This window comes from Pseudophryne corroboree, chromosome 1 (assembly GCF_028390025.1).
Source record: "Pseudophryne corroboree isolate aPseCor3 chromosome 1, aPseCor3.hap2, whole genome shotgun sequence".
Classification (NCBI taxonomy): domain Eukaryota; kingdom Metazoa; phylum Chordata; class Amphibia; order Anura; family Myobatrachidae; genus Pseudophryne; species Pseudophryne corroboree.
Window position 1 is genome coordinate 1,220,961,692 of NC_086444.1, and position 9,148 is coordinate 1,220,970,839.

Genomic DNA, 9,148 nt, shown 5'->3' on the forward strand with positions numbered 1-9,148 from the left:
ATATGTGTAGCAAAGTTGACCTACGATTCCGAGAAAGGGCAATTGTTTGAGGAAGGTCATCATTTCCCAAGTCTACTACTACTCCTTGTCAACCATCTCCACCCAAGCACGAGCCCATGCAGATAGGTCACTCTCGTCTATCACCGGCAGAGCCTATAAGACATTTTTCTGAGCGCCTCTGTCTATATTGTACTGCACCATCTCACGTCATTAATGCCTGATCCAAGCACCCGGGAAACTCCAAGTCCTAGCCCGCCAAGGAGAGGGTCAGCTAGTTGCAGTGCACTCCTCTCCATCTTCAAGGGATTGTAACCTCCCAGTCTCGCTCCAAGTGGATCAGCGCACTAGGAACATCATTGCTTTGTTAGATTCAGGAGCGGCTGGGAACTGTATGACTGAGGAATACTTCAAGCAGTGGTGCCTACCCACCGAGAGACTATCGTCTTTCATATCCTTGACTGTCGTGGAAGGCAGCAGTATTTCCGATGCAGTCATTACCTTTAAGACTCTACCTGTTTATCTGAAGGTAGGAGCTCTTCATTCAGAATGAATCTCCTTCCTGGTGATTCTAAAGGCCACTCATCCCGTGGATCTAGGCCTTCCATGGCTTAGTTTGCATAACCCCCAGTTTGGTTGGAGGACGACTCATATCCTGGCATGGGGTCCCTCCTGCTCCAAGACCTGTCTTTCCAAAGTGCTTCTTGTTTGTTCTTCATCCTCCAAGTTTTCTGAGATTCCGCCCTCCTCCATATCAAGACTATACTGATGTGTTCAGCAAAACTTCTGCCGATATCCTTCCCCCACATAGGGAATGGGATTGCCCTATCGACCTCATTCCAGGGAAATTTCCACATTGAGGCCGAACTTATCCGTTGTCTTTACCAGATGCTCATTTCATGGAGGAATATATTAAGGAGAACTTAGCAAAAGGTTCGACCTTCTTATTCTCCAGCTGGGGCAGATTTCTTCTTTGCAAAGAAGAAAGATGGTAGCCTGCGGCCATGCATCGATTATAGAGGTCTGAGCAACATTACTGTAAAAAAACGGTATACTCTGCCTCTGATTGCCGAACTCTTCGACAGTGTTAGCGGTGCAACATTATTCACGAAGTTAGATTTGAGGAGAGCCTACAACCTCATTCGGATCCGGAAGGGTGACGAGTGGAAGACCACATTTAACACCCGTGACGGACATTACGAGTACCATTTTCCAACTCTTCATCAACGAGATCTTCAGAGACATCCTCTATCGTCATGTCATGGTTTACCTCGATGACATCCTCATCTTTGCTAACGATCTAGAGGAATATTGTTTCTGGGTAAAGGAGGGTCTGTCCTGTCTTCGTGCCAACCATCTTTATTGCAAATTGGAAAAATACGTCTTTGAAGTCAAGTCCATTCCGTTTCTTGGCTACATTGTGTCCGGTTCTGGTCTAGAAATGGATCGTGAGAAACTGCAAGCTATTCAAATTTGGCCAATACCTACAACCCTTAAGGGTGTCCAGAGATTCTTAGGATTCGCCAATTACTACAGAAAATTAATTAGAGACTTTTCCACTATTGTGGCGCCTGTCACTGCCCTTACCAAGAAGGGTGCTAACCCCTCCAAGTGGCCCGAAGAAGCAGTCCAAGCCTTCCATTTGTTAAAACAAAGGTTTAGCTCAGCTTCGGTTTTGAAACAGCCTGATACCAACTCGCGCTTCACCCTTGAGGTGGATGCCTCTTCCGTTGGAGTGAGCGTAGTCCTGTCTCAAAGAGCTGATGACGGTCATCTACATCCTTGTGGCTTCTTCTCCCGGAAGTTCTCTCCTGATGAGCGCAATAACGCCATTGGCGATCAAGAACTTTTGGCTATCAAACTCACTCTGGAAGAGTGGAGATATTTATTAGAGGGAGCTTCTCACACCATCACATCCTGACAGACCACAATAATCTCCTATATGTGAAAGGCACAGAATGTTTCAACACTCGCCAAGCCAGGTGGGCATTTTTTTTTCTAGGTTCGACTTTAAACTCCAGTTCTGTCCAGGGTCACAGAATCGCAAGGCTGATGCCCTTTCCCACTCGTGGGAGCAAGAAAATGAGTCAGAGTTTACTGACAAGCATCCTATTATTAATCCAGTGGCATTCTCCGCAGTGAGGATGGACTCTATGCCCCCATCAGGGAAAGGTCTTGTAAAACCGGCTCTAAGGAAGAAGCTCATGCATTGGGCACATGCTTCTCCTTTTTCCAGACATGCAGGCATCCAGAAAACCCTTAAATTCATCTCCAGATTTTACTGGTGGCCGACTCTGAAAAAGGAACGTCACGGAGTTTATTGCTTCCTGCCCAAAATGTGCCAAACACAAAGTATCCCGCCAGTCACCCGCTGGGCAACTGGTTCCGCTATCTGTTTCTCGTCTTCCGTGGACCCATTTGTCAATGGACTTTATTGTGGATCTTCCTCTGTGTAACAAGTTTAATACCATCTGGGTGGTAGTTCACCGGTTCACCAAGATGGCTCACTTTATTCCCCTCACCGGTCTTCCGTCAGCTTCCAAGTTGGCTCAAGTCTTCATTCAGGAGATTTTCAGACTATATGGTCTCCCCGAGGAGATAATTTCGGATAGATGAGTACAGTTCGTAGTCAAGTTCTGGCGAAGTTTATGTGTCCCTCCAAGTCTAATTAAAATTCTCCACAGCTTATCACCCCCAGACCAATGGTCAGACAGAGAGGATGAATCAGGACTTGGAGGCATTCCTCCATATTTCTGTATCCTCTTCCCAAGATGACTGGGTTCAACTACTTCCTTGAGCCAAGTTCTGCCATAACTATCAGTATCACTCCTCATCTTCTTCCACGCCACTCTTCACCAACTATGGATTTAACCCCAAAGTTCCGGAATTTCAACCGCTTCCAGCAACTTCAGTGCCTGCAGCTGATATCTCTCTTCGTTAATTTTCGAATAACTGGAAGAATGTCCGAGCGGCTTTACTCAAGGCATCTTTTAGATACAAGAAGTTTGCAGATAATAAGTGCAGGGCAATTCCTGCCCTTAAAGTGGGTGATTGTGTCTGGCTATCTACAAAGAATTTCCCTCTGAGAGTTCCGAGCATGAAATTTGCTCCCTGATATACCGAGCCTTTCCAAATCGAACAAGTCATCAACCCAGTGGCCTACAAACTCCAGCTTCCTCCCTTCCTGAAAATACCCAGGACATTTCACGTCTCCCTTCTGAAACCGCTGATCCTGAATCAGTTCCATTCAGTGCTTCCCTCGGCTCCAAAAGTCCAGACTCAACGTGGCGTTAAGTATGAAGTCGCCAAGATTCTGAATTCACGTTTGCTTTACCGTCCACTTCAATACCTGATTGATTGGAAGGGCTATGGCCCTGAGGAATGCTCCTGGACCAATGTCTCAGATGTTCATGCTCATCTAGTGGTCTGGAATTTCCACTCCAGATTTCCTCAGAAGCCTAAGAAGTGTCGTGGGGCCACTCCTGAAGTGCTGTCAAGTTTGGGTTACTGGATGCCATTATCTACCTTTCAGGTGTCTCCTGAGGCTGGCTCAGCATTCCAGGGCCGGGTTTCAGTCATGCTGCTGACATCCTCACTTCATATTTTCCTCTCTGCCACTCCACAGATGCTGTTACAAAGAACTCATGTAGCAGTAAGGCGTTCTAGCCCTCCGCGGCCTCCGCCGCCATTGCTGAAATACCAGCACTCTGATGGGCCTGCATGGCATCTCCCGTCCGCTGTGGCCTCCGCCACCATCTTTGTAAATCTAATGAGCAAACAAGTCTGCATGGCGGCTTTCGCCCGATATGGCCTCTGCCGCAAGCGCTGTGCATCAATTATGCAAGTTGGCATCCATTGTGCTCCGCGGTCTCCGCCGTCATTATTGTAATTTCTCACATGGTGCAACAAGCTATATTTCCCTCCAAGTGCTAGTATGGGCGCAGCCATGTTGTTTCCAGTCACATGATACTATCTGCACCACTCCACAGCACTGCAGGACTCTGCCTGATTGTCCATCCAATCCCTGCACTGCTGCAGGTATAAAGGTCCTATTCCTGAACCAGGAAGTTGTCAGTGCTTTGGTTGTCAACCCATAGTTACCAGTCTCCATGCCTGTGGTGGTTTGCTTGTCCAGGTTTCAAGCTCCTGTTTCCAACTCCACTAGAGACTCGCACCAAGTTATCATCCAGTGGTTCATCCTGACTCCACAGTGTCCTATATTGCTCATTGCAATTGACAGTACTCAAACACCGGCTTCCAGTAGCTAACTTCCAGTGGTGTTCTGTTCTAGCCATCATCAGTGCTCCGCCATTGATTCAACATCGAACTATAGCAATCAGTGGTGCTGTGTCATCGATTAACAGTCATCAGCGGTGTCCTGTCACCGTCTGTTCAATTCCAATGATCCATAGCATCATCTATGCATCCAGTCTATACTCCAGCTACAGTGTATCTTCAAGCCCTGCTCATTTCATCATTCAGTCCGGTTCCATCCAGCTTCCTCAGCAACTAATTCATATCTCCAACAATACAACCAGCTTCCAGAGAAACATCTGCTGGTCAGTTCCAGTAATCATTGCACCATTAAGCAACTGGGTGCCATTCATGGACATTCCATCTCTTACGTCTAACTAGACGGGTACCTATTGATACCGCACCCAGTACCATCTGCTTTCCAGTTGTATTCATTGGAACTGTGTATTGAATATTATTTTACCATATCTCAAGTTGCTATCTATGTACCACCTGAACAGTGCTTGAATATAACTTTTAATCTTACTCCTATTGTCGTGGTCACGCCTTCGGTTTGGGTTACTGCATGTTCAAAAGTCCCATACTACCGCCCAGGTTTCATTACACCTCTGCCCCTGCAACTGAGGCTTACTCTTGTCAGCTTCAGCCCTCAATTGTGACACCGTGATCTCAGATAGGCAGATAAAAGGTAATAGGGTATGTAATTAATAAAAAGATGTGAAATGAGAAATGTGATTTTATAGTCAGCAGCCATGTTGTTTTTAGTCATAATTTTGCTACTAGCTTAAGCTTTTTCATTAACAGAAACATATAAGTAACCTGGCAGCTTTAGCAAGAAACTGTAAGCGGAATTCTTTAACAAGAAGCTGTAAGAGGAATTCACCCATGCAATGTGCTATAAATTTGGATTTATTTTATAAGTAAATCAGATAATCTTGAAACCATAGAGTTGTCCTATGATTATTATCACCAGTTGGTACGGAGCTAAGACCAGGGGTCCTGACACACATAAGAGCTCACCTAGCATGTTGAGTGACTGAGGGTGCAAGGTAAGATTCCACACCATACATTCTTACATAGGGAGAGCTGTCCCCATCATAGATGCATATGCCTCTGCATCATCAGCATTTGCATCTGGTTTACTTCAAGTCATCATTCATGAGTACTTGTACCTGCCTTTTATTAGTTGTATATATGCTTTCTTGCTGGTCTGCATGAGCTGCATTTGCATGAATACTCCATGCAAAATGCCACCAGCAGCCTGCTTTTGGCTGGAGTGGGTATACAATTCACTTCCAGATGGTCAGGAAAAGGATCCCAGCAGTAAGTATGCAGATGGTCAGAATCCTGAAAGTGGCTGCCCAACTATCAGAATCCCAACACCTTTTAGTAAGTATGCTAACCCTACCACTCACCTTTCCCCCAACCACACTCACCACCTCGTAGCCTAGATCAATCCCTCCCATCCCACAGCCTAAACCTAACCCTCCACTCCCACTGCCTAACTGTCCCCATACTCTCCCTACTGCCAAAAACTAACTCGCCCCCCCCCCCCTTCACAGCATAACCTTAACCGTCTCTGGCATACTTATTTTTTTGTAAATTCTGTTTATTAGATTTTCAATAAAGAAAGTTGTATATACAATCAAATGCAAGATATCAGTATCAAAAATGACCAGAAGTGATAACTCAGAAGATCCCATACAATGAGATAGAACAATCAGACTTTAAACTGTTACATACATTGTGTCATCAGTGAGGTCGTTAGAAATGCATATCTGCACATAATTGATATCCAAAGTACAACTTGAATTTAGTAACAGGGAGATGGGGGGGAATGAGACACAGACACAGGGAAGAAAGGAAGGGGAGAAATAGGGAGGTACGAGAGAGAGGGAGGGCAATCATCCTTATTTGTCAACATACAAGAGTATTATAGCAATCACTGGGGGGTGGCTTGCGTGAGAGTGATAGAGATACTTTTATGGAGAGAATATTCGGTGCTGTCGAATAGCGTGAATATGGAGTTCTGTGTTTCTGGATTAAGAGAGAGTATGAAAAAAAACCATTTCTTATGAAACGTGGCCGCTCCAGTGATGACATTAGACAAGGCAGTTCTCCTGTCGAAATACATGAGTTGCAACATCTTTTGGTGTACTTCAGAGAGTGATGGGGAGGTGCGTTTTAGCCAATGCGTCAGGACCATTTTCTTTGCAACAGTAACTATAATCGTCAATAAAGGGGTGAAGGTATATTTATTCCGTCCGAGATTCCAGTTCGTAAAGTCCGCCAGTAAGCAAGCTGGGGGGTCAAGATCTGGAGCAAATTTAAAAATGCGTTTGATATAATTAAGGAGTTTGTACCAAAAGCGGCGAATGTGCGGGCAATCCCACATACAATGGAGAAAGGTGGCGGTAGCACAGTGGCATTTAATACATTCAGCAGAATTAGCCGGGTTAAAATGAGCGTATTGTGCTGGTGAGATATAAGCCCTGTGGAGTATTCTAATATGAACCTCCTGTAAGTACGATGATTGGAGCGTTTTCAAGGCCTGAAGAAAGTGATTAGTCATCTGGTCTGGTTGCATGTGGAAAATCAGATCTTTTTCCCAAGACTTTCTGACACCTTCCCATCGCTTCTCTGAGTCATTTGTAGTAAGGAGAGAGTACAAGGAACTGATACGGTATCCTTTCCGGGTGCTATGCATCATCACCGGCTGTAATGGGTCAGTCAGTGAAGAGGAGGTTCGCGAGGAGGTAGACCAGCTAAGAGAAGAAAGGTAATGTCTCATTTGGAGGTACATATTGAAATGGGAGTGTGGAAGCCCATAAGAGACTACTATTTCAGCAAACTGGACAAAATTACCACCCGGGTCAAAGACTTTGGTTGAGTCGGTCAGTCCCCTATCCCTCCAGAGCCGGAACCGGGCGTTGGAAATAGAAGGTGGGAAAGCTGGGTTACCCCATAGTGGAATAGAGGTGGCATGCAGCGGATTCCTCTTCAACCGCTTGTTTACCCCTTGCCTTGACCGAAATATGTCCTTAAATAAAATGTGTTTTTACGTGAGGGGGGAGAAGAGCAGGAGGTGTTAGGAGTAAAGCGGCTGGTGAATAGGGGTAGAAAAGGGCCTCATCGACACTGATATCAGTAAATGTAGATTTGTGTGATAACCAGTCAGTAACATATCTAAACATGATTGAGTGAGAGTAAGAGGGTAGATCCAGTAACCCCACACCCCCCGCCTTGCGAGGACCTATGAGTTTGGAAAGGGCAATTTTAGGTTTCTTCCCCGTCCACACAAAAGAAGTCATCAACCTCCGCAGAACCCCTAAATCGTGTGCATTCAATGATACTGGTAGTTTTTGCATCACATAAAAGATTTTAGGGAATATTATACTTTGTATAACAGCAATTCGGCCTAGAAGAGATATCGGGAGGAGTTTCCATCCTAGCAGTAGAGTTGAGATCTTAGCAATGACAGGTGAGAAGTTTAGGGAGTAGAGTCGTGGGAGCGTAGATGGTATGTGAATCCCCAGATATTTAATGAAGGTGTTAGAGGAGATAAAAGAGGCTAAGGCTGTGTGTGTGTATCGCCTAAAACAAAGCAGCTCCGATTTAGAAATATTAATGCGGTAACCCGCGATATTGCCAAAAGAGTGGATCAATTCTAAAATAGCAGGGATAGAGCGTTTGGGATCAGATATGAATAATAGCATGTCGTCAGCGAATAGTGAGACCTTTAATTCTTTGATACCTATTTTTATTCCGGTGAAATTGGGGGAGGCTCTGAGGGCAATGGGTAGAGGTTCCAGGGCTAGGGCAAATAATAGGGGCGATAGGGGGCATCCCTGTCTGGTGCCTTTTTTAATTTCGAAAGGGGCTGATAAAAGGCCGTTGCAGGAAATTTGGGATTTAGCATTATAATAAAGGCATTTGATCATGGAAATAAAGTGAGGGGGGAATCCAAATCTATCCAGGGTAAGGAATAAGTGTTGAATGTATTGGGGGTATACCGCACTGGAGAATGGTAAGGTATCTAATAGATATTGTTAGAACCAAAATACATAATACAACGAGAAAATCTGAGTTTTCTAATGTTATCTTGAGTTTGGTGGTGCACCCTGAGTCAGTGGTAAGACATACAACAAAAGGGAGAGAAGAAGACTCTTTTGTGGGTGCACTCTTGTATGTTTAAGAGGTCTCAGAAGAGACAATAAGTAAAGATTATAAATGAATTTTTAAATATAACTTTTATTAACAATAATTGATAAAATAGTAGAGTTTACTGTCAAAAATTGGAGGTAGGGGTGGGGGGAAGGGTGGGGGGGAGTTGGGGAAAAGAAAGGGGGAACACAGAACGAATTAATTACAGTGTAAATACTGAATATTGTTCTGGAATGCCTGGGTGCGATAATAACAGCTGGAGACCCTGAAAATTGAAGCGTTTTTATTCTCTCATGAGCGATGATGAGGAGACAGATGGGATGATTAAAGATGGAATGAGCAAGATGAATCTGCTGTCAGTGTTAGACGCTGAGCAAAACCGTCCAGGAATTTCTACTAAACTGAGTATTCCTCGAGAGTCTCCCACTCGAGTACTGACCCAGCCCTACACTGCTTAGCTTCCAAGATCGGAAGGATTCGGGCGTTACCAGTGTGGTATGATAGTAGAAAAAATATTAGATATCGAGGGCTCGAGAATCACTGATGAGAGTTCACGAAAATGGAGAAATAAGAGAAAAGAAAAGACAAGAGAATGGGTGGAGGAGGAAAATAGGGGATCTGCTGCCACCGTTAGACCGGGATAATTACCCCTGAATCAGTGGTGAGAGTCCTGAAGATAGTATAAAGTGAGGAAAAGGAAACGATACTGATAGGTAAAAAAAATTTTTTTGAG

The 9,148-nt window shown here is 44.7% G+C and overlaps 1 pseudogene; it reads right to left on the minus strand.

Moving 5' to 3' along the window:
- Window positions 1-8,805: 8,805 nt before the first annotated feature.
- On the minus strand, window positions 8,806-8,924 carry LOC134944921 (5S ribosomal RNA; annotated as a pseudogene).
- Between the last annotated feature and the right edge of the window lie 224 nt (window positions 8,925-9,148).